The sequence below is a fragment of the Paramormyrops kingsleyae genome, chromosome 5 (genome assembly GCF_048594095.1).
Source record: "Paramormyrops kingsleyae isolate MSU_618 chromosome 5, PKINGS_0.4, whole genome shotgun sequence".
NCBI classification, from domain to species: domain Eukaryota; kingdom Metazoa; phylum Chordata; class Actinopteri; order Osteoglossiformes; family Mormyridae; genus Paramormyrops; species Paramormyrops kingsleyae.
In genome coordinates, this window is record NC_132801.1 from 15,331,045 (window position 1) to 15,355,047 (window position 24,003).

Here is a 24,003-nt window from a genome sequence, read left to right on the forward strand (position 1 = left end):
CCTGAATTGCCTAAGTCCCACCAGTTGTGTATACTTCACAGCTCTGTGCTGTACAGTGAAGAATCCATTCTTCAGGACTATTATTGCAGGCTACGGTGTTTTTTTTAATCTGCTGGTTTGTCAAAGCACTGATATCCTCCAGATAGAAAACAGAAAATCATCCCAGTCTGCGACACAAGCCTCTAAGCAGCCACTTGGGATGTATAGCCTTTGATTAGGGTCCAGACACAATTAAATTCAGTTTTTCTTCTTTTTTTGGTTTCTTGATATAATATTATTATTGGCCAAGCAGGAAAGTAATGTGGAGACTTGGTTGATGGTAAAGGAATGCAATTAATCTCAATGTCAGAAATATTGCCCTTGAGGTACATAAAAAACCGCCGACATCCCTGTCAAGTCGTCCCTTACCCCCATTAACAGACACACTATTGAAAACATAAAAACTATTTCAAGATTTAATCAGTGACCATTTTCCATGAGGCCTAATTTTTTGGATCCTAATCTGATTGTCACCCAAGACTGCTGTTGCTGTTGGCACAGGTTGGTCAAAATAACTGTACAATCTAAATGACCCAGTCAATCCAGTCTCTCAGACCATTTAATAGAGTTCCATTAGAAAGTTCTGCGGTAACTTAAAACTTTCAATAACATTCACAGGACAGTTTATGTCCTATAAACCCTGAGAATGTTCCTGGCAGAAGAGGTTATAGCATTTTTGTCCAACAGTTAGCTGACAGTTTTTCAAATACTGAGGACTCATCTTATCGTCAAATTTAAAGCTAGCGTGAGCAAAAATGACAACACTTTAAAACTGTGGCTATTAATTAATTGAGAGGTGCTCTAAAAAATTGAGCTGTTTTGTATGGATATAGTTTTTGTTTTTAATTAATGAAAAACATTAATAGATGCAACAAGTAGTTGGAAGTTTATGTGAAAACATCCAATTTCTTTGGGCAGATAATCATTACAATTGGTTGTGACAATGTTTTGAACCCAAGAAACCTTCACAGAAAAAAATTGAATTTAATTTCACATAATTCATCAACCATAAGTAGTTCATTTGCTACGAAAACCCTTGGTAGAAGGAGCGTGTACTGATTACAGCTTGTTGCCACACCCACCACATGACAGACCACTTCAGGGATGAGAACCTGAGTGCAGCCATGTGGTGGGTGATACCTCAGCACCACACTAGTCCAAATGGAACAGTCTGAGTTTTCCAAAGACTGGAGTGCCAATCCTACCACCACCTCCCAAGTTTTCCCTGGAAGTTGGAGGACCTGCTTGCACAGCTGGATGTAGATTAACATCATACCCAGGACAAAATAATTGCAGGTTAAGGGCCTTTGCTCAAGGGCCCAACAGAGCAGAATCTCTCCAACTTCAAACTAGCAACCTTCTGATTGCCAGCAAGGTGAAAGACAGGGGTAAGGAGAAAGAACTCAAAGGTGACTGGAAATGAAAAAGGTCTGCTGGTGCAAGGGCACGATTCCCATCTCAATGCTTTTTTACAGTACAGCTAGATCCCAAAGAATTATTTTCTTCATATTGATTTCTTTCAGGTACACAGTGCCAAATGGAAAAAAAAAAACTATTTTATATGTTAGACACATTTGACTGCATCTGCCTCAAAAATAATACATTATCTAACATTTAATATTAAAATATTAAACCTTGCCATACTTAAAACTTGATTATGAAATGTAAATATTTTTCTAAAATGATGGCCTTTTAAAGATGGTTCACTTTTAAACCATTTAGAAATTTTAGAATTGAATCATGCTTTTGTTTCATTTAGGGTGTTTAGTATTCAGTATTGCAATACTATCTGGGAAAGGTTTAGTTTAATACAAATCAAAAATACAGTGTAAATCCAGAGAGTCATGCTTGAATAAACAAATATTTTCATTTAATTTGGCACTCCATATTCTATTCTCCCTTAAAGTGCCTCGCTCAGTACTTGCACATTAACTTGTCAATACATCCATCTACTTTTTCTGGAAAAGCTTACAGGAGGAAACAGAGCAGATCCTGAGCATACTGAGCACAAAGCAGCACCGTGATTGGCCGTCCATCACAGAGCACACGTTTACAGTTTAGAGACAGGAATTAACTGAAGCTCCCAAAGAAACCCACAAGACACGACGAGAACATGCAAACTCCACACACAGAGTGAAAATGTCTGTTGTGTACAATGTACAATTTAATACATGCTTTCACACTGGTGATGAATTGACAATATCCTGGTCAGGGTCCCGGGGGGAGACAGCACAAACCTGGGTCATAAGCTGTTTTTGGACACTAGGATCATTTTAAAACAGACAAAAAATTCTATTTGAATTTATTTATTTGGCAGGTGCTTTTGTCCAAAGCCACATATAGATGAGGCACAGCCTATCATACATAATAAGTATATATAGAGCCATCAAAGATACAAGCTTGGTATAAGTGTTGCTAGGCTAAGCTTCCTGTAAAAGTCCACAAACCAGAGCTAAACAGTTTGGTGCATGAGAGCAAAACAATTTCAGTGGAGCAGTCAACCATGAGTGCTGGGCAGAGGTAGCAATTTCAGGTCCAGAAAGTAAAAATCCAGACCATGATTTACTTTCAACCAACCGGTTGAGTACTCTGTGACAGTGACTCTTTATGCTCAACTGCTTGGTTGAAAGTAAATCATGGGCTGGATTTTTACTTTCTGGATGTGAAATTGCCACCTCTGGCGCTGGGAGTGGGGGGTTAGCTGAGGTATTCCCAAAAGAGATGAGTCTCAAGGCAGTGCAGCCAAAATTCAGCCAAAGTTAAATTTCTTATATTGTTCCTTGCATGGGTGAATCCGCCCTGAACAATGCCAGCAGCAATTCCCCATTATAACTCACTACTTCAAAACTGTGTTCATAAACTGCAAACTTGTACAACACATTTAACTGTAATTCCAAGTAATATTTTTGGAATGGTTGCAGAGATGGAAAAACTTTCACTTCAGTGCCGAAGGTTTACCTTAATAAACTGCAGAAGAAAAGTTATTAGTGGATTATTCAGCACATTTTCTTTAAGCTTAAGTATCCTTAGCTTGATCGTTAAAGAATGGCTTAAAGGCTAAAAATATTTCTTTTCTAAGCCAGTAAAAGTGTTTTTATTGCTAGCTTTTAAAGCATCGTTGTTCAACAGTATTTGGAAAAAGAACAGAAATCAAGGATAGTTTTTAATATATTGCGTTACATGTAAGAAAATATGATGGATTAATTGTATTGAACATTTTGCCTGTTTGTAGTTTATTTTAGATTGTAGATGTTCTATTTGCAGCTCTGGCTTTGTTGAGCATGTAATCCACATTTTACAGGGAGATCATTCCGCTGCATTTTGATGAAAAACAACATAAATATTACATTGTTCTTTCATGCTTGCTTCTTAATCATGTCAGATAGTAACATATTTCAAATGGATAGTGTTTGTTCTACTTCTTAAAAAAACATTGAAACTTGAGCTTATTTTCTCTCTGTTCTGGAAATGTATCCTGTGAAAAAAACAAAAATCTAGGTGACCCAGGCCAACAGATCACACTAATATAGCTTTCCTAACACATTTGAATGACTTGCACAGATAATGCATCAATTCTGAAAGAAAAGTTTACATATGTTAAAATGACAATTACCAGATATGCTGTACAACTGAAATTAAACAGTTTACAAAATGGCAGTGGCAGTACAAGGTTTCAGGAGGATGAGGTTGAACTGATCAGCTGCCAGTTACGGTAAATAATAATGTCTAATAGGACAGGATAGCATGGTGTTTCAGTGGGCGGCTCTCATAACCTCATGCTTGGGGGTTAGAATACTGTCCCTGCTCTGTGTGTATGGAATCAGCAGGTTGTTCCTGTGTCATGTAAGTTTCCTCTATTTTGGCGATCTAACGGAAAGTGTAAAGTGTAAGGTACAAGTAACATTTATGGGGGTGTCCAAATCCATTTTGCTATTTTGACGGCAGAAAAACCAGACTTTGCTCCAGCGCAAGGCACAAATAGGTTGCGCTAACTCAATTAATTATTCAGAGGTGTGTTTTGTACACAACATGCAATGAACCAATCAGAATGACATGTCACCTCACCTGTAAAAGGCAGCAGCACATGAGCTATGGTGGATTGCTATTACAATGGCATGTTTGTCTAGCAGGCCGGGGATCCGTTCCCCAAAAGCGAACTGCATTGTAGTTCAAACTATCCAAGTACAACGCAGGTATTTCCCAAAACTATAGTTCAAATGAACTACTCTTATGAGCAAGAAACGGGCACAAAATCATTTGGTATTTTGACCAAATGCGCGCATGGCAGGAAAATGAGGAAAGCGCTGGTACGAGACCAGCAAAGCCACCTTGGATCATGATTTCCACAAGTGTAAAACAGGGCCTATTGTGTGTATAAGTGGTATGTGCACTACAATGGACTGGCAACCCATCCAAGGTGAACCTTTGACTTGTGCCTAGGTTAGGCTTCTGCCCCCCTGTGACTGTGATGTGTTTTGAGGATGGATGGATGGATGGATGGATGGATAAAAAATAATAAAATAAATGTGTGCCCAGGATGCTGCAAAGCCTCAGAACAGTGACATGAATGAAGGAGGAGTTACTGTTTGTGATCTTCTTACAGAGGGACTCGCCCCTTAGTCACGGCTCTGATATACAGAGAGAGCAGGAGATACTGAGGTAAAAGGAAAAAGACAGAAGGACATGCAAATAATGGATATCAATAACCATGTTTGAAAACAGGTCTGATGAGGGTATCAGAACTCTAGTAGATATGGAGCTCTGATCACTATTATTGAAGTAACTCTCAACTGTTTCAATGAAAGAAACTCCAGTAAATCATTGCTAAAAGGAAAAAGAGTCTAATTTTCCTATACCAATCTTACATATCAGATTTGCCTGACTTAATTGTACAGCTTTGCAGAAACTGAAGTTTTCATTGTAACATTTCATAAGCTTTCTGCATCCTATGAAAAGCATCTCTTACATACAGTATGCCATCCTCATCTGTCATGGGGTGTGTTGAATTGCCTCATTAGCCTCCTTCTCACATGAAAACAGATAAAATTGCTTATTTGGGGTACTTCCCAGAAGGGTCCCTTCTCCAGTACTCTCAGACCTCAAGGGACCCTTCTCCAGTACCATCAAACCTCAAGCAAATGATCCTGAATTCATCCAGCAAAATACCCAAATGAATAAATCAAAAGTAGACAAAATATTCTCGGTTGCTTTGAATGAAAGCATTAGCCAAGCTACTAAATTTATAACTTAATTATGGCCACAGCATATTTTAAGCAAATCACTGTTTTTGACCAGTTCCCAAGTCATGTCACAGTTTACTAAAATGTGCTACAGCAAAATCATATTTTTTTCTAGGAATAACATCCTCATTGCTGAAATAAAAAATAAAAAATAATATCCCACCAAAACCACAGCAGTTTAGCAGAACTAACAATTAAGAGACATAATATATTGCATACAGATGCACTGAATTGCAATGTAAGTGGCTGCAGGTGGGAGATTTTACAGTCTGGATTTTGTGTTCTTTCTCTTTCACATCTTTGTTTCAATTTTCCCAGTTTGTTTATGAATGTTTCAGACATTCAAAAGGAGAAATGAATTATTTAAGCTAATGCATACATTGCGAATACCCTGCCACTGTGTATAGTAGGTTGCGAGGGAGCTGTGCTTCTGAATGAAACTCCCCAAGTCACATTGCCAGCATGTTTGCCAAGATGGACAGTGCGGCTTGAGACAAGCCAGAATCTTGAGGTCAGCCCACATCCCTCCTCAGCAGCTGCCTTTGAAATCAAATCTCATTCAGTGAACCTGCTGGGTAAAGTAGTTGTCAAGGGGCATTTAGAAGGAAAGGAACACATGTCCATCTTTAATAGAAAATCAGCATGAGCAAACCCCCCCCCCCCCCCCCCCCCCAAAAAAAAGAAACAAGACTGGATGCTAACCCAGCTTCCTACTTAAGTATAAACACTTAGAGATAGCGCCCCTGGCAAGATCATCCTGAAAGCCCTCCACAGGAGGAGTAAGCTTAATGAATAAAAACAACAGGAAGCAGGAGAGTGCTGACTTTCTGCATATTTCCTTTGGTATTTTTTGTTCTATTTTTCTTTTTCCTTCTTAAATCCAGCTCTGTTTTGTGTGGCAAGCAATATATTATGTAAAATATGTGAATGCAGATGAATAGATGGATGAATTCTGAAAAATAATGAATAGCATTACAAGCAAGGTGTCTCCTGTGTCACGCCCTGTGTTTCCTGGGATATGGCCCAAGCTGACTGCATTCCTCTTACTGGGTAAGTGCTTCGGACGATGGGTGCGTGGAAATATAAGATAGAGAATAATAGCTTGTTTGATCTCTAGTTACAGATGCATAAAATACACATATAAATGCTTCCATTCATTTTTTAGACAAGTTTTGAAATTTTAGGGTGTGTATTTCCAGTGATAAAATATGGTTAACAGCTGTTCTTAACTCTTGAAAAGTAAATTAACGACGTTTCCATACATGATTCATCTCAACCTTATTCATCTTGAATGTACCTCAGTGCTGGAATCAGATAAATACTCAAGCATAAGAGCTACTTTACTGCTAGTTTGTTTAGGGATAAACATAACTACCAAAATAATGCAGGGAGGTTTACAATGCACTTTATGCACCGTGCATAATAAATGTCGAAAACATTCAAGAGTATTGCAAGTGTGACATGTCTGAATTTCCAATCGATAAGTAATTTAAAAAACATAAGCCTGGAATAATATGAACTTTTCAGACGTGGGCAGCTTTGCACATCACAATTTTTCCTACAATCAATTAATGTCAGATAGAAATTCCCCACCACCCTTCAGCTCCTGCCAACAAAGCCCCCCCCCCCCCCCCCCCATTCAAACCATCCACTGCCCCCCTCATTTGGGCGATTAACTTTTTATCACCGCTACTAATAAAAGCTAGCCCTTTTTTGTCTGCAGCTGGGCAGACATCCATCTTTACAAACACAGAAATATCATATTTGTCTCTCCTCGTTTACTTCATACTTCAAAAAGCACCCGGAAATGGTCTGAGACAAAGCACTGGAGAGGTCTAAAGTGGCCAGCAATCAGTCCAGACCTCAATCCCATAAAACACCTGTTGAGAACAGCAGTTGGGAGAAGAGAGAGAGGTATGGAGCATGCACAGACAGCGGGGTGCTGCACCCAACACAAAAACCACCTCAGGGATGAGAACCTAAGTACAGCCGTGTGGCAAGTGATACCTCAGCACCACACTAGTCCAATGGAACAGTGCAAACTTTTTCCAGTAGCTGGAGTGCCAATCCTGCCACCAAGCCCCAAATTTCCCTGTAGGCTGGAGAACCTGCTTGCAGGGCTGGATGTAGATTAACATCCTATCCAGGTTAAGGGCCTTTGCTCAAGGGCCCAACGGGGTAGGATCGCTCCTGTCATGCACAGATCCCCAGCCTCAGAGCCACCACTCTGCCTGGAAGAAGGTGCCCTTCAAATCGGAGAGACCTGGAGCAGCTGGAAAAAGAAAAGTGCTCCAAAATTCCAGTAGAGAGGTGTAAGAAACTCAGTCATGGTTACAGGAAGCGATTGATTTCACTTATTGTTTCCAATGGGTGTGCTACCAAATATTAAGTTGAGGGTGCCAATAATTTTGTCTGGCACTTTTCTGGAATTCGTTGTGGAATGATATCAGATGTCACCTTTTTTTCTCTGCTTTTTTTCTCGTACCAATGCAAACAATTGAAATGAACATATTGATACCAAAGCATTTATAATTGCAACAATTTTCATGGGAGGGGTGGTGGAGTACAGGAGTTCCAATATTTTTGGCCATGACTGTATATTCATTAATATCTATTCACTTCTTATGTTAGCTGACTGAATAATCTATTACAGTTAAGCAGGGCTCTCAATTATCACACATTGACCATTTCAACCGGTTCACATGCTTGTGCTGTGCTCATAGTCAAATTGGGGCTGTTTATTTTTTTTCTTTTATTAAAATGCCTGCAAGCAACATTAACATGGTTTGTACTTGTTAGTTTTTAGATTATCAGAGTCCATGAATCAAAATGTAATTTGAAATAACATATACAGTATCTAACCCGTATGATGTTGGCATTCCCTGGTGGGGGAAGATGTTTCAATGGGTTCCAGTAATTACCTCAAATATACAACAAAAAATTTTAGCAATATCATAAATGAAATATTTATGAACAGCTCTGTCCTATAATGTTTGGCACTTCTCAGTTATGTAAAAGCACCCCAACTAAAAATGTCATCAAGGTAGCTAGTCAATGTTTAAAAAGGACAAACAAAACATTAAAAGGTATAATATTTGTTCAGTTTCTCTCCATTACATTTCACTAAGTTGTGTTTTAGCACTTGTGGGGATTCTCATTGGTATAGTTTAAGACATTTGGCCAATACAAAAAAGACAAATGAGTTCTATAGATAAATGTATAAGAATTAGGATACCCCTATTAGTTAGTGTAATTGTCCAATAAGCTATGTCCATTGCTGACACTAATGCAGAATTAAGCACACAACCATGCAACAAAAATTGCATATAGGCCTAGAATGGGTGATACAGAAGACTTGAGTGATTTTCAGTATGACGGCATCACCTTTTTTCCAACAGATCAACCTCACCAGCTTTACAGAAGCCTCAACAGCACTTTACCAGTGAACTGTAAGTGAAGTGATTGTGAAGTGGAAACATATAGGAACAACAATAGTTCAGTAGCAAAGTGGTAGACCAAACAAAGTCATAGAAAGTGTCCACCAAGCGCTGAAGTTGGAACGCTCCCTGCCAGCTCAAGCGTTTGTTGGGAGCTTAACAGAATGGATTTTCCATGGGTGAGAAGCTGAACACTAGCCTAAGATTACCATGCTCAGAGCCAGCATGGGACCCTGGAGTGGTGGAAGCATGTTCTCTGGAATGATGAGTCACCATTCACTATCTGGAAGGCTGACAGAAGACTGAGAACACTCCATGTCTGCATAAGTGATGCCAACACTAAATTGGCTTACTAATAATAGTCTGGGACTGTTTTTCATGGTATAGGCCAGTAATAGAAAATCAACATAAGCATACATCCCCCCCTCCCCAAAGAAAGCCAGAGATTGTAACCCAGGTTCTGGTCGGGAGTTGGGAGGGAGGAAAAATGTGGACCGACTGTGGGTCACCAAGGATCGGATTGGGAAGCACTGAATTATAGGATGAATTGGAACACAGAATGCCCAAGATTCTGCCCAAGCTTACCAATGGCCTTGCAGAAAATTCCACCCACTATTTTCCAGCATCTAATGGACAGTTATCCCAGAAGAGTAGAGGCTATCAGGGGAATAGTTAAGAATATATATGAAACTTTTCAAAATAAAGGTAAACAAACATTGAGTTTGAGTGATAAAAGAAATACTATATATCCTGTGTATACCTCTTTGCTCGTACCCTCTCACTGCTCCGATGACATACCTCTTTGCTCGTACCCTCTCACTGCTCCGATGACATACCTCTTTGCTCGTACCCCCTCTCTGCCGTGGTGACATACCTCTTTGCTCGTACCCTCTCACTGCCCTAGTGACATACCTCTTTGCTCGTACCCTCTCACTGCCCCGGTGACATACCTCTTTGCTCGTACCCTCTCACTGCCCTGGTGACATACCTCTTTGCTCGTACCCTCTCACTGCCCTGGTGACATACCTCTTTGCTCGTACCCCCTCTCTGCCCTGGTGACATACCTCTTTGCTCGTACCCTCTCACTGCCCTGGTGACATACCTCTTTGCTCGTACCCTCTCACTGCCCTGGTGACATACCTCTTTGCTCGTACCCTCTCACTGCTCCGATGACATACCTCTTTGCTCGTACCCCCTCTCTGCCGTGGTGACATACCTCTTTGCTCGTACCCTCTCACTGCCCTGGTGACATACCTCTTTGCTCGTACCCTCTCACTGCCCCGGTGACATACCTCTTTGCTCGTACCCTCTCACTGCCCTGGTGACATACCTCTTTGCTCGTACCCTCTCACTGCCCTGGTGACATACCTCTTTGCTCGTACCCCCTCTCTGCCCTGGTGACATACCTCTTTGCTCGTACCCTCTCACTGCCCTGGTGACATACCTCTTTGCTCGTACCCTCTCACTGCCCTGGTGACATACCTCTTTGCTCGTACCCTCTCACTGCCCTGGTGACATACCTCTTTGCTCGTACCCTCTCACTGCCCTGGTGACATACCTCTTTGCTCGTACCCTCTCACTGCCCTGGTGACATACCTCTTTGCTCGTACCCTCTCACTGCCCTGGTGACATACCTCTTTGCTCGTACCCTCTCACTGCCCTGGTGACATACCTCTTTGCTCGTACCCTCTCACTGCCCGGTGACATACCTCTTTGCTCGTACCCTCTCACTGCCCTTGGTGACATACCTCTTTGCTCGTACCCTCTCACTGCCCCGGTGACATACCTCTTTGCTCGTACCCTCTCACTGCTCCGGTGACATACCTCTTTGCTCGTACCCTCTCACTGCTCCGATGACATACCTCTTTGCTCGTACCCTCTCACTGCTGTTACGTGCCGTAAGTTCGGGTTACGTGCCGTAAGGAATTTGTGCCGTAAGTTTCGGGTACGTGCCGTAAGTGTTACGTGCCGTAAGTTTAGGAGGATGCCTGCAGGTCCTCCGGACGTCCTGCCCACTCGCCGATTGGTCGCCCGCCCCCTCGACACCGCCCTCAGGACCTGACCCCGCCTCCCTTGCCCTCGGAGCCGTTTCCGGTTCACCGGCTGAAGAGTTCGCCGCTTCGTCCCTTCGTTGCCCGCTACTTGCTTCTCGCCTGCTAGCTCGCTCTCTGTTCGCTTTTGCTTTGTTTGATTGATCGTGTATGACTGTTTTGCCCTTGACTTTCGATTCTCGCCTCGCCCTTATTTGTACTTTCGCCTTTGTTTCTGATTGCTTGATTGGTTTTGGACTTTCGCCTGTGTTTCGACTTCGCCTCTCGGTTTTCCCTTTTGATACCTTTGCCTCGGCTTGGTGTTTCGTGTTTCACTAGGTGTGTAGGGAGTGTCTGCCTTTTTGTTTATTCGTTAACGTGGGGATTATTGTTTGTTTGGTCAGGGAGATAGATTTAGGCATTGTTTCGTTTCACCATTTTCTTTGTGTTCACTTAGATAGCTCAGCTTGGGTTACTCGGTAGATGTGTTTTTGTTTGTTTCTTTGGCCTTTGTCACTCCTGACGTTCGTTACACCTAGTGTTTGTACTGCGTTTGTGAAAAACTATAAAAAAACTATAAAAAAAAGACTCCCTCTGTGTCCCGTGTTCCCTTCTCCTAGCCCTAGTTGTCCTGTCCTCCCCAATCCCTCCTTCCCTTTCACTTTGTTGCGGTCCAACCCTAGACTGGATCGTAACAAAATTGGGGGCTCGTCCTTTCCTTCTTTCCCTTTCGTGCTTGTCTGGCGGATTTTTTTTGTGTGGGGGGGTGTTGTGGTGATTGCAGTAATCGTGATGGCCCAATTCGACCTTGTTGCGTTCACCCTTTACCCCACACTCGAACAATTTGATGTGTGCCGCAAGGATGATCTGCTACAGATAGCAGACTTCTTTAACATTTTGGTCCCCGCTGAGGCTTCCAAGCGGGTTGTTAAGCAAATTCTGCTCGATGAATTGGTTCAGCAAGGTATACTGCCTGAGTTGGGTGGATCCCCTAGTGTTGCTGCCACCCCGGTTCGGATGTCTGCTGTAGCGGAGGCCAGCAGCGACGATCCAGGGAGTGGACACCGCATGGATCTTGGAGATCCCCGCTCAACCAGGGAGGACCTACTGCTGACGATTAAGCTACGGGAGCTCGAGCTTGAGATTAAGAGACAGGAGTACCAGGCTCAGCTACTCCGTGTCCGGGCTATGGAGATGGAGGCTGAGAAGGAGCTGGAGTTACGTCGGATGAGCATGGGCGACCAAAAACCAATGCCTCTTCCGCGTAAGGTACCCACACCAGGTACACCTCCACCCGCAGCTCGCTCCGCCCGAGACCAGGCTGACGCCCAAGACGCTCCTAGACCCCGTCCCCGGTCTCCCTTGAGCTCGCCTGTCTCCCCGGAAATTGGTAGATCGAGCTTTGATGTGAGCCGACACATCGGTCTTGTTCCTGTGTTTCGGGAAAATGAGGTAGACGCCTACTTTTCCATTTTTGAGCGCATTGCTATGACATTGAACTGGCCCAAACACCTTTGGTCACTGTTACTGCAATGTAAGCTTGTGGGTAAGGCACAGGAAGTTTGTTCGGCTCTTGCGTTAGAGCAGAGCCTGGATTACGACATTGTGAAGGCTACTGTGCTTCGAGCTTATGAGTTAGTGCCGGAAGCTTATCGGCAGAACTTTCGAAATCTTCCCAAATCCGCCAGCCAAACATACGTGGAGTTCGCACGCGAGAAAGCCGTCTTGTTTGATAAGTGGTGCGGCGCTAGTGGTGTGTTTACCTTCGACCAGCTTAAGGAACTGGTCCTGTTAGAAGAATTTAAGAACTGTGTTCCTGATCGAGTGGTAGTGTACTTGAATGAGAAAAAAGTCACTTCGCTAACTGAAGCTGCCACCCTCGCTGACGAGTTCGTTTTGACCCACAAAACTGTGTTTACTCCGATTCCTTTGCCACGTAAAACTCGTCCAGTCGTATCCTCCCCCTCGTCAGCATCGTCTCCACCACCCGTGGAGAAACGCGAGTGTTTCTATTGCCACGAAGTGGGCCATATTATATCTGTTTGTCCTGTGTTAAAGCGCAAGGAAGCTCGTTCAGCAGCTAGGAAAGTAAATGTTGCTGCCTGCCCCGACAGTTCTTCGTCCTCCTCCTCTCGCGTTGATGCTGCTTTCGAACCATTTGTATTTACTGGTTCGGTTTCGCTCAGTGAGATGGATGCTCGGCACCCTGTGACTATCCTGCGGGATACGGGAGCCGCTCAGTCATTCTTGGTGGAAGGAGTTATTCCCCTATGTGACAAAACGTACTGTGGTACGGATGTGTTGGTGCAGGGAATTGATTTATGTGTGGCTGGAGTTCCCCTGCACACCGTTTATCTGTGTACTCCCGATTTCTCGGGATACGTGCGAGTAGCTGTCCAGCCCCAGTTACCTGTCCCAGGCATTACGTTTATTCTTGGGAATGACATAGCGGGGAAGAGAATCGTTCCTCTACCCGAAGTCGTTCTGGACCCTGTGCTGTGTGAAAATGATGTAGCGGTGGAACACCCGACGGTGTTTCCTGCGTGTGTGCTTACTCGTGCACAGCGGCGCCAGCTTGCCGACATTGACCTCGAGGACACGTTCATGTCTGTGCCGTTGCTGGATAAACCTTCGAAGATTGAGTCTGTGACCCCTGATCCTAATCACTCTGTTCCTTCCCCTGAAGTTCCCTCTACTAAAGACGCGCTGATCTCGGCTCAGAAAGGGGACCCTTCATTGGAACCCTGTCGTGTCTCTGCCATGGACAAGCCGGACGTAAAGGAGCACCCCACAGCATACTTCTTTCGCGATCGGATCCTAATGCGACAGTGGTCCCCACCAGACTCGCCTTTTGAGTGGGCTACGGTGTTCCAGGTGGTAGTCCCGCGATTGTACCGTGATTATGTTTTGTCCTTAGCTCATGATCACCCGTGTTCAGGTCACCTCGGTATCCGGAAAACGTTGTCCCGTGTGTTGCAGTATTTCTATTGGCCGGGAGTTAATTCGGATGTGAAAAACTACTGTAAAACTTGTCATGTCTGCCAGGCTGTGGGTAAGCCAAATCAGATAATTGCACCTGCCCCGTTACGTCCCATCCCTGTATTCGGAGAACCCTTTGAACATGTCATTATAGATTGTGTCGGCCCGTTGCCGAAGACTCGCTCGGGTAATTGTTATCTATTCACTTTGATGTGTGCTGCAACTCGCTACCCGGAAGCTATACCCATACGTAGTCTTCGGACTCCGGTGATTGTGAAGAGCCTAATTAAATTCTTCACCACGTTCGGGCTTCCAAAGTATGTACAATCGGATCAAGGTTCTAATTTCACGTCCAAACTATTCGCCCAGGTGATTCGTGAATTGGGAGTTCGTCACTCCGTATCCAGTGCCTACCACCCAGAGAGTCAGGGGGCGCTGGAGAGGTTCCATCAAACCTTTAAAAATATGCTGCGTACCTTCTGTCTAGATGCAGGAAAGGAATGGGATGAGGGGGTACCTCTCCTCCTTTTTGCTATTCGTGATACTGTGCAGGAATCAACCGGGTTTAGTCCGGCCGAATTAGTGTTTGGCCATACTGTGCGAGGCCCTCTGAAAGTGTTGCAGGAACAATGGCTGTCTCCCTGTGTATTTCCCCCTACCCAAGACGTGTGTAAATATGTTAGCGCTCTTCGTGATCGCATGTTCGCGGTCAGAGCATTAGCCAGGAGAACCCTGGGCGTCTCTCAGGACAGGATGAAGAGACGATTTGACAGTTCCGCCCAACACCGATCGTTTCAAGCCGGAGATCGGGTGCTCGTTCTTCTGCCACTGCCAGGCTCCTCCCTCCGTGCCCGTTTCTCTGGTCCTTATGTGGTCCAAGAAAAGCTGAGCCCTACTAATTATGTATTGGTAACCCCAGATCGTAGAAGGAAGACTCGTATGTGTCATGTGAACATGTTGAAACCCTACCTCGAACGTTCGGTGCCTCGCCCCTCGCTCGCTTTGGATCAGCCGCCTGCTCCTGTTGGCATCGCATCTGTCACCACGTACTCGCCCGAGACAGATGACTTGCATCTTGGTAGGAACTGTTTGCCTTGCGCTCGCCTTCCTAACTCCGAGGCCCTGCAGAACCTTTCGGCTCGTCTCAGACATCTGCCCCAGTCTGCTCAAACCGACCTGTCATCCCTGGTGAGTCGGTTCCGGTCCCTATTTTCGGACACCCCATCGCGCACCCCTGCTGCTGAGCACGACATAGACGTCGGTGCTCACCCTCCCATTAAACAGCACCCGTATAGGGTAAACCCACAGAAACGGTCTCAGCTCGCTCGTGAAACCTCTTACCTGTTAGATACCGGTCTCGCGGTGCCCAGTAGCAGCCCTTGGTGTTCCCCGTGCCTCTTGGTTCCCAAGCCTGACGGAACGTTTCGTTTTTGTACCGATTATCGGAAAGTCAACGCGGTGACCAAGCCAGATGCATACCCGCTGCCGCGTATGGAAGACTGTGTGGATCGCATTGGCTCTGCCAAGTTCGTGACCAAGTTAGACCTATTGAAGGGTTACTGGCAAGTACCGTTAACTCCCCGTGCCTCTGAAATCTCTGCTTTCGCCACACCTGATACCTTCCTCCAGTATACAGTAATGTCCTTCGGTTTGCGTAATGCACCGGCAACCTTTCAGAGGCTGATGCATCGGGTTCTCGGTGACGTTAGCAATTGTGAAACCTATTTAGACGACGTTGTCATTTACTCGGACACCTGGGAGCAGCACATCTGCTTGTTGGAACAAGTGTTCATTCGTTTGCAGACCGCCTCGCTCGTCCTCAACCTAGAGAAATGTGAGTTCGGACAGGCAGCCGTAAGTTATTTAGGTAAATTAGTTGGACATGGAAGGGTTAAGCCCCTGGACATCAAGGTCCAGGCTATCACTTCCTTCCCTGTTCCCCGGTCGCCTCGCGAGTTACGACGATTCTTAGGAATGGCTGGTTATTACCGTTGTTTTTGTAAAAACTTCTCCGATGTTGTTGCGCCCCTGACCCAGCTGTTACGAAAAGGGGTGCCTTTCGTTTGGTCCCCAGCCTGCCAAGCCGCCTTCGATTCCGTGAAGATGCTACTTAGCAGCTCCCCCGTCTTAGCGGCCCCAGACTTCTCTAAGCCTTTCAAACTGGAGGTGGATGCCAGTGGGATCGGTGCTGGTGCTGTCCTTTTGCAGGAGGACAACCGTGGACTCGACCACCCCGTTTGTTACTTTTCTCGGAAATTTGTGAAGCATCAATTAGCCTATAGTACCATCGAGAAGGAGGCCCTCGCTCTCTTATTTGCGTTGCAACATTTTGAGGTATATGTGGGGGAGACTCCCCAGCCGGTGATAGTCTACACTGATCATAATCCTTTGGTTTTCCTGTCCCGCATGTGTAATTCGAACCAGCGCCTCATGCGTTGGGCACTAATCGTACAAGCCTTCAATATAGAGATCAGGCATAAGAAAGGTGCTAGCAATCTTGTGGCCGATGCCCTCTCGAGATCCTGACTACTGTGGTTATGTGACATGTTCTGTTTGTTTTCTTATGTTTATTTTGTGGTTTTTGTTGTTTTTTGTTTGGGATCTGTGTATATTGGTGACCCGTGTGGGTTCACTCTTGTGTGGGGGGGTGTTACGTGCCGTAAGTTCGGGTTACGTGCCGTAAGGAATTTGTGCCGTAAGTTTCGGGTACGTGCCGTAAGTGTTACGTGCCGTAAGTTTAGGAGGATGCCTGCAGGTCCTCCGGACGTCCTGCCCACTCGCCGATTGGTCGCCCGCCCCCTCGACACCGCCCTCAGGACCTGACCCCGCCTCCCTTGCCCTCGGAGCCGTTTCCGGTTCACCGGCTGAAGAGTTCGCCGCTTCGTCCCTTCGTTGCCCGCTACTTGCTTCTCGCCTGCTAGCTCGCTCTCTGTTCGCTTTTGCTTTGTTTGATTGATCGTGTATGACTGTTTTGCCCTTGACTTTCGATTCTCGCCTCGCCCTTATTTGTACTTTCGCCTTTGTTTCTGATTGCTTGATTGGTTTTGGACTTTCGCCTGTGTTTCGACTTCGCCTCTCGGTTTTCCCTTTTGATACCTTTGCCTCGGCTTGGTGTTTCGTGTTTCACTAGGTGTGTAGGGAGTGTCTGCCTTTTTGTTTATTCGTTAACGTGGGGATTATTGTTTGTTTGGTCAGGGAGATAGATTTAGGCATTGTTTCGTTTCACCATTTTCTTTGTGTTCACTTAGATAGCTCAGCTTGGGTTACTCGGTAGATGTGTTTTTGTTTGTTTCTTTGGCCTTTGTCACTCCTGACGTTCGTTACACCTAGTGTTTGTACTGCGTTTGTGAAAAACTATAAAAAAACTATAAAAAAAAGACTCCCTCTGTGTCCCGTGTTCCCTTCTCCTAGCCCTAGTTGTCCTGTCCTCCCCAATCCCTCCTTCCCTTTCACTTTGTTGCGGTCCAACCCTAGACTGGATCGTAACACTGCCCCGGTGACATACCTCTTTGCTCGTACCCTCTCACTGCTCCGGTGACATACCTCTTTGCTCGTACCCTCTCACTGCTCCGATGACATACCTCTTTGCTCGTACCCTCTCACTGCCCTGGTGACATACCTCTTTGCTCGTACCCTCTCACTGCCCTGGTGACATACCTCTTTGCTCGTACCCTCTCACTGCTCCGATGACATACCTCTTTGCTCGTACCCCCTCTCTGCCCTGGTGACATACCTCTTTGCTCGTACCCTCTCACTGCCATGGTGACATACCTCTTACCTCCCACTTTATCTATCTGTCTATCTGTTTATCTATCTATCTATTTGATGATATGAAAAGTCGGCATGCATACAGTCACTTAGCTGGCTTATTTGCAGTTCCCTGATTTACAATGGGTATGACCTATTCCCAGTTTGTACAAAATGTTGCATACACCTTCCCCTGAGTTTCCATAAATATACACGTTTTTCCCATCAAGTTTGCATTGAAAAGTAAGGGTTTCGCGTAAAAAGCTGCATATGCAATTTTTGGCGTCTTTTTGTGGACACGCAAGCCCCTGGCCTTGACCACTCTCACTTTAATAATTTCCGGCTAATTTCCAGCCTTCCCTTTTTCTCCAAAGTTCTCATTTGTGTCATTGGTAACCTATTTTCTACATAAGAACCTACTCAATCCACTCCAGTCCGGGGGAGGGGGGGGCAGCATGTGACTCAGGGGATTAAGCCTCTGTGCCTGTGATCAGAAGGTTATCAGCTCCAGTCCCAGCCCCAGCCCCAGCCTCGGCACATCTACAGGTCCTTGAGCAAGACTCTTTACCCCCATCTCCCTGGGTGCTGCTGTGGGTAGCTGCTTTTCACAGCCAGCCTGTTCTTACCTACAGAGAGTAAGTTGGGGGAGGTGTAAAGAGAATTTCCCCACAGGGATCAATAAAGTATCAACAATAATCATACATCTGGCTTTCACCCTCTCCACAGCACTAAAAGCACCTTAACCAAAGTCCCTCTGTGTCTGAGTGTAGCCTTCAATAGTGTCCCACAGTATCATCCTCTCCAGACTCTGTGACCTGGCCATTGACAGTACCACCCTAGACTGGTTCTCATTCTACCTGACAGACAGCAAACAGTTCATTTCCATCTCATGGTCTTTTTGTTTTATACGGCCTCCATCACATCTGTATAATTCAACAATTGAACCACAATGCCCATTTTCATGCTGATGATAGCCAGATTCACCTCAGCACTAAATTAATCCACTCACCACTCTTGTCCTAAATTGAAGTATGTTTATCTGTAGTAAAGACCTGGATGCCACACAATCTCCTCAAGGTGAACAGTGACAAATCTGAGTTTGTCACGATCGGCCAAAAATCTTTCCTCGGTATCATCATTGATGGCACAGCAGTTCTTCCCTCTTTGACGGTTCACGGCTTTATCGTAATTCTGGACCCTTCCCTCTCCTTCAACACATTTCAGCTACCGGGAACACCTCCTATTTTCACTTACAGTATGTGACACGGCCTGCATCAGACCATGGTTCTCCCAACTTTCCGTTGATTCCCCCATCCATACCTTCCACTTCCAGCTTCCTCAATTACCGTAACTCCCTCCTGACTGGCATCAGTTCCTGACCCTGGCAGATGCTTGAAATGGTCCAGAACTCTGCAGCTTGCTTCTTCAACAGTATATACCTAAACATTTCTCCGCTTCTGTGACCTGCACTGGCTCCCTGCGAAACCTCACATCCACTTTCTTCTCCTCACCTTTAAGGCCCTTAACAATCTTGCTCCCTGGTATCAGTCTAACCTTCTCCTGCCCTGTGAGTCTCCGCATGCCCATAGATCTTCCTCTTCTGGGCTTCTCGCCTTTTCTCTTTCCAATCACCACAGCGTTCTTCTGGGTGGCCCCTCAGCTTCAGAATTCCCTTCCATCCAATTTCAATAACAACCCCTCACTCCCAGTCTTCAAATCTTTCTAGTTCCCTCCATTCTGCTGTCTTCACCTTCATCCCTCTGTGCCTCCCCTCCATCTTTCTTCATCCATATACTACTCCATGTATTCCGCATTACTGTATTGCCCAACTTGTGTGTCTGTTACTCCCAGGTCATGCTCTCTTTTACTGAACATTGTTAGTGTTTTGGGAATTTGAAAAATGCCATATAAATCTAATGTATCATTAATAATAATAATTATAAGAAGAAGAAGAAGAATAGTTGGCATTCTGCACACCTCTGGGGTATCTAAGTGCTACTGGAAAGTATTCTATGAGCAAACATGTGTTTATGGCATTTCTGTGTGCTGTAACTGTGTCAGGCGAGAAATATATTTCAATTTCACAAAAATCTATCTGACCTTGTTATTGAACCATTCCGCAGTAAACTCACTGTAAATTTGTATTACGGTCTCCACTCACACAAAAGTGAGAAACTGCCTTTTAAATTTTAGCTAAGAATCCTGTTTCCTGGACGCACCGCATGAAACGCCACTAATGAAACAGTTCAACAGGTTATCGTTCTTGCGTTTAGACTACCATCCATCACTGTATAATCCTACTGTATTTACAGAGAAACCTAGATAGTCAGACATGATTATATGCTATATATACATCTGTACAAAAGGCTAGCAAAAGTTTACAGAAGCATACAGTAATTACACTATTCAATCACCACACCGACTGGCTCACTCTGAAGCATAACCTACTTTTCAGTCATTCTTACTCAGTTCAGTGAACCATAGTTCAGTGGTTCATTAATACCTAATGCTGTAATTAATTCCACTACATTCCACTCAAAATGATGTGTATTTTCTTTCTTAAGCTTTATGCTCCTTAATTGAGATGGTTATACTGTAGGATGGTGTATATGTTATGTTGATGACCACTAAGGGTTTTTCTGAAGACTACCATTTCCTTTTAATAATGCATGAAATGTGATAAATTACAAAATCAAGTCTCATACCTTGAATTTAGTAGTGAATTCATTTTGGTGGTGAGCAAAATTAGCTACCAGATTCAACATAAAACACTTTAATCTGAAAACCCTTACGGCCTTACCGAGATGATTTTAGGAGACCTTGCATATAATAACGAGATACAGAACAACATAATATTCATCTTGCCAGAGGCCAGAGAAGAACCACTTGTTGTCTGGCTAGTCTCTCTGACTTTGTCTTTATTAAAAGCCAAGGACTGATAAAGTGCTTATTCCTCAAATGGCTCCCTGCTGATGTCATGTAATGGCTTCCTTGGCTGTTTGTTTAAGCCCAGCTTCACATCATTAATCCAAATTCATGTTTTTACATGGCTATGGTACCGAGATGCTTCACCAGGCATGGTATGCGCACATTGCCTGGTACAGGTCAGTTTCCTGGTCCCCATATGGGTTAACTCCATTTTATAAAAATCCATGACTGCAATGAAAAAACTAAAAATGTAAAATCTCTTATATTTTGTTTGGTTACTTATGGTTATGGTTAAGGCTGGGTAGGGGTTAAGATTGTCATAGTTAGCATTAGCATTTTTCCCATAGAAATGAAGGAGTGGTCCCCAAAAAGATATGATTACATGACTGTGTGTGTGTGTGTGTGTGTGTACACTCACTGAGCACTGAAAGGAAAAACCTTTAAGAGACAACTTGCGTGTATTGACAAGGTCCTTTGTATGTCCATTATGGAACAGAATAGTGGTACTTTATACATTTCCAAGGGGAAATTCTCTTTTCACCCACCCCATCTTGCTCCCCTCAGCAGAAGGTCAGCCATCTTGCGGCCCCCGGGAAGCTGGGGGTTGAGGGGCTTGCTCAAGGGACGATGGACGTGTGAATGTTCTACCGAGGCCAGGGCTCAAACCGGCAACCTTTCGATCACAGACACGAAGGCTTAGCCTGCTGAGACACACACCAAATGTTAGCGTCCAAAAGCAGACCCACATCTCCCCTGCCAACACAACATATTGGGACAATTAATTTACCAGTTGGTCAGATTAGGTGAAAAAAAGAAGTCAGCTTAGCCTTCCAGCCTGCAAGCTTTCATCTTAGAAAAAACCATGCTAACCAGTCCTGTTCTTCCAGGTTGAAAACCAACTTTTCTCTTCCTATTCCATTACATATACCCTTTCCATGGTAAGTTGCAAAAATGTGACTTATTATCTGAAAGTCATTGTTCTGGTCCAGTTTTGCGTTTCCCCAGTAGGCTGCTCTTGTTCACTCTTTGCATTCAGTCCTCTGCATTTCCCACCACCCCCTTGATTCCTGCAGAATCCTGAGGCTGTCATCAGACCACTTCCCCAGGTTCTTCACTGGTGTATCTGGCAGTGTTGGTATCTTCTCTATTCTGATTTTGAACCTAGTGGTGTCTTCAACACCTTGGCTTGAATATCACCCTGGCCCATGTAACCAGCGTTCCAATCCTCCAGCATCCACTTGCCCTCCATAACTGACCTCATTGCTGTGGTTATATCATCCATGAATGCTCGAATGTCATGCATTTGACCTCATGATCAGTCATGACTTTGTGAGCAGATTAATCACTGCAACAAACATGATGACTGAGATTGTGCACCCTGTCACTATCCCCACTTCAAGCCTTTGCCATTCTGTCATGTAACTGCCAACCATGAACCTCATTTTGATTCTATCAAAGTAGTCTTTCAGGAGGTCTTGTATCTTGCCAGGAAGATGGTACTTTCTCAGGGTGCTACTTATCAGCTGGTATTTTTGCCATTTTCCACCTCTCTGGCATTCTGCCTTTCCTGCAAATGACCTGCATCAGTCTTCAGAGTCTTGTCAGCCCAGGCCAGCTCTTACACACCCGGTAAGGGATCCCATCTGGTCCCAGAGGAGACCTCGCTCTTGCCTTCTTAAAGATCTTCATAATGATCTTACTTCTTGAAAGCCTTGGGTCTGCCATGTCAAACCCTACATGTGGCTCTGGAGCAATCAGGAGTCTGTCCTACTGGTTCTCAATGGGTCACAGCATGTCATCATGAGATGATCTTCTACTTCCTGCTTTGGACATTACAGTCTGTTGCACCATCTGTACCCCTAGGTTACCCCTAGTAACCTTGTGGTGAACTTGTAAGGATTTGATGTACCTTCTGCTCTTCTCCTAGCCTGTTCCCTAGTGTTCTTGCAGAGAATTTTTGAAAATAACTGTTTCCTTAAAGGATCTCTCAGCTCTGCCAGATTGCTCCTCTCCTCCTCGCTCATGTCCCGATATCGTTTGCTGAGTTGACTCAGATCTTGTTGAATTGCTAGTCAGATTTCCCCTATTGTTATTAAAATTATATTTGATTAATCCCATCCCCACCCAACCCTCATCGCACACATCAAAATATTTATTTCCTTCCATAGGAAATAAGTGATTACTTGTTGCAAACAAATAGCATAAAACATTAAAAAGTAGCTTAAAGTAAATTAAATTGAAACTGAAATAAAATTGAATTAAACTAAAGAGTAAGCTGAACTGGAGTGAAGTACAGTAGCTTGTTCCATGGGCAGTTATGGCACATGATTTTTAGGAATACAATTCTAACAACACTTCTCTGGCTTATAGGCTATTTAATTGATTTATTTTCATACAAAATGAGACAACACTTGTTTTTGCAAAAAGATAACTTAAAACATGAAAATTAGCTTTGCTGATTTCCTTTTGATGTACATTTCATTTCTGCTTAGAAATGTTAATATATCTACATGTTCTGGATGAAGATGAGTGTGCAGCCTGTTGCGTATGAGGCCCACAGAACACTCTTTCTGATGGGACAGAAGTTATAGGCATGCATTAACTTTTTTGTGGTTTTCACTTTTGGACCGAACCTGTAAATCCTGAAGATAGCCTATAGTCCTACACACAGCCTACACTGCCCCCTGGTGTACAGGGTCCACATACTTGAAGAATAAATCTGAAACTTATTAGAGAATACAGTAAATAACTGCTAATCACAACAAATTATATTACTGATAATATTTTTTAAATGCCTCATTTCTTATTTGATCGTAAGACATATTTTCGATTTTCCTTAGTGCGTGTGCATGCTGTGTTTTTTTGTCGCAGATCCAAAACATTCAGTCATTAAGATCTCTACTTCAGTCATAAACTCTTCAGCGTACAGAGTAATACTGCACTCTTACTTTTCATCCGCTACTTTCATCTGCAACCTTTTGTGTGGACAGTCTTCAGCCCAATGCAAAGTGCTCTTGCATACATCACATTTTGATCTGTGACTGTACCTAACCAGTGGATTTATTCCAGGAAGCCCGGTCTTCTGTTGGTCACCATGGGAATGCAATTTGCTTCTCTGGCATTTCCGTTCAGCCACGTACAGTTTCTGCAGTCGCTTTAATTGCTTCCATTGAAGCACACATTCTTCCTCCAAAAATCGACTTTAATGCTTTCTTCATTGACGCTAACATGAAGTCCATGTATGCAGTAAGTGCCAGTTGTCAGTCTTTCATATCCATAGTCTTATCCTGACGTCAAAGTGGTGTTATTTGTGAGCAGCCCGGGGGGTTCCCCCCCACATGTGGACTTGGGGACAACCTGTCATCTATCTTTCCCCTTGGCAAGCTCTTTCCAGGCAAGCTGCACGCCATCCTGCAGATTCAAAGCCCCAAACTTAGCCCATAAGCCTCCTGGGGTGGCTGCTGCTGGTCTTGGACCCAATGGAGCATGGGTTGCCAGTCTGTATCCCTCTCCTGCTGTTGCACCCACTCTGCTATTCTCAATACCTGCTGCTCCTGGCTCCCAGACCTCAGTCCTGCAGAAGTACATCTCCACCTCTCCACC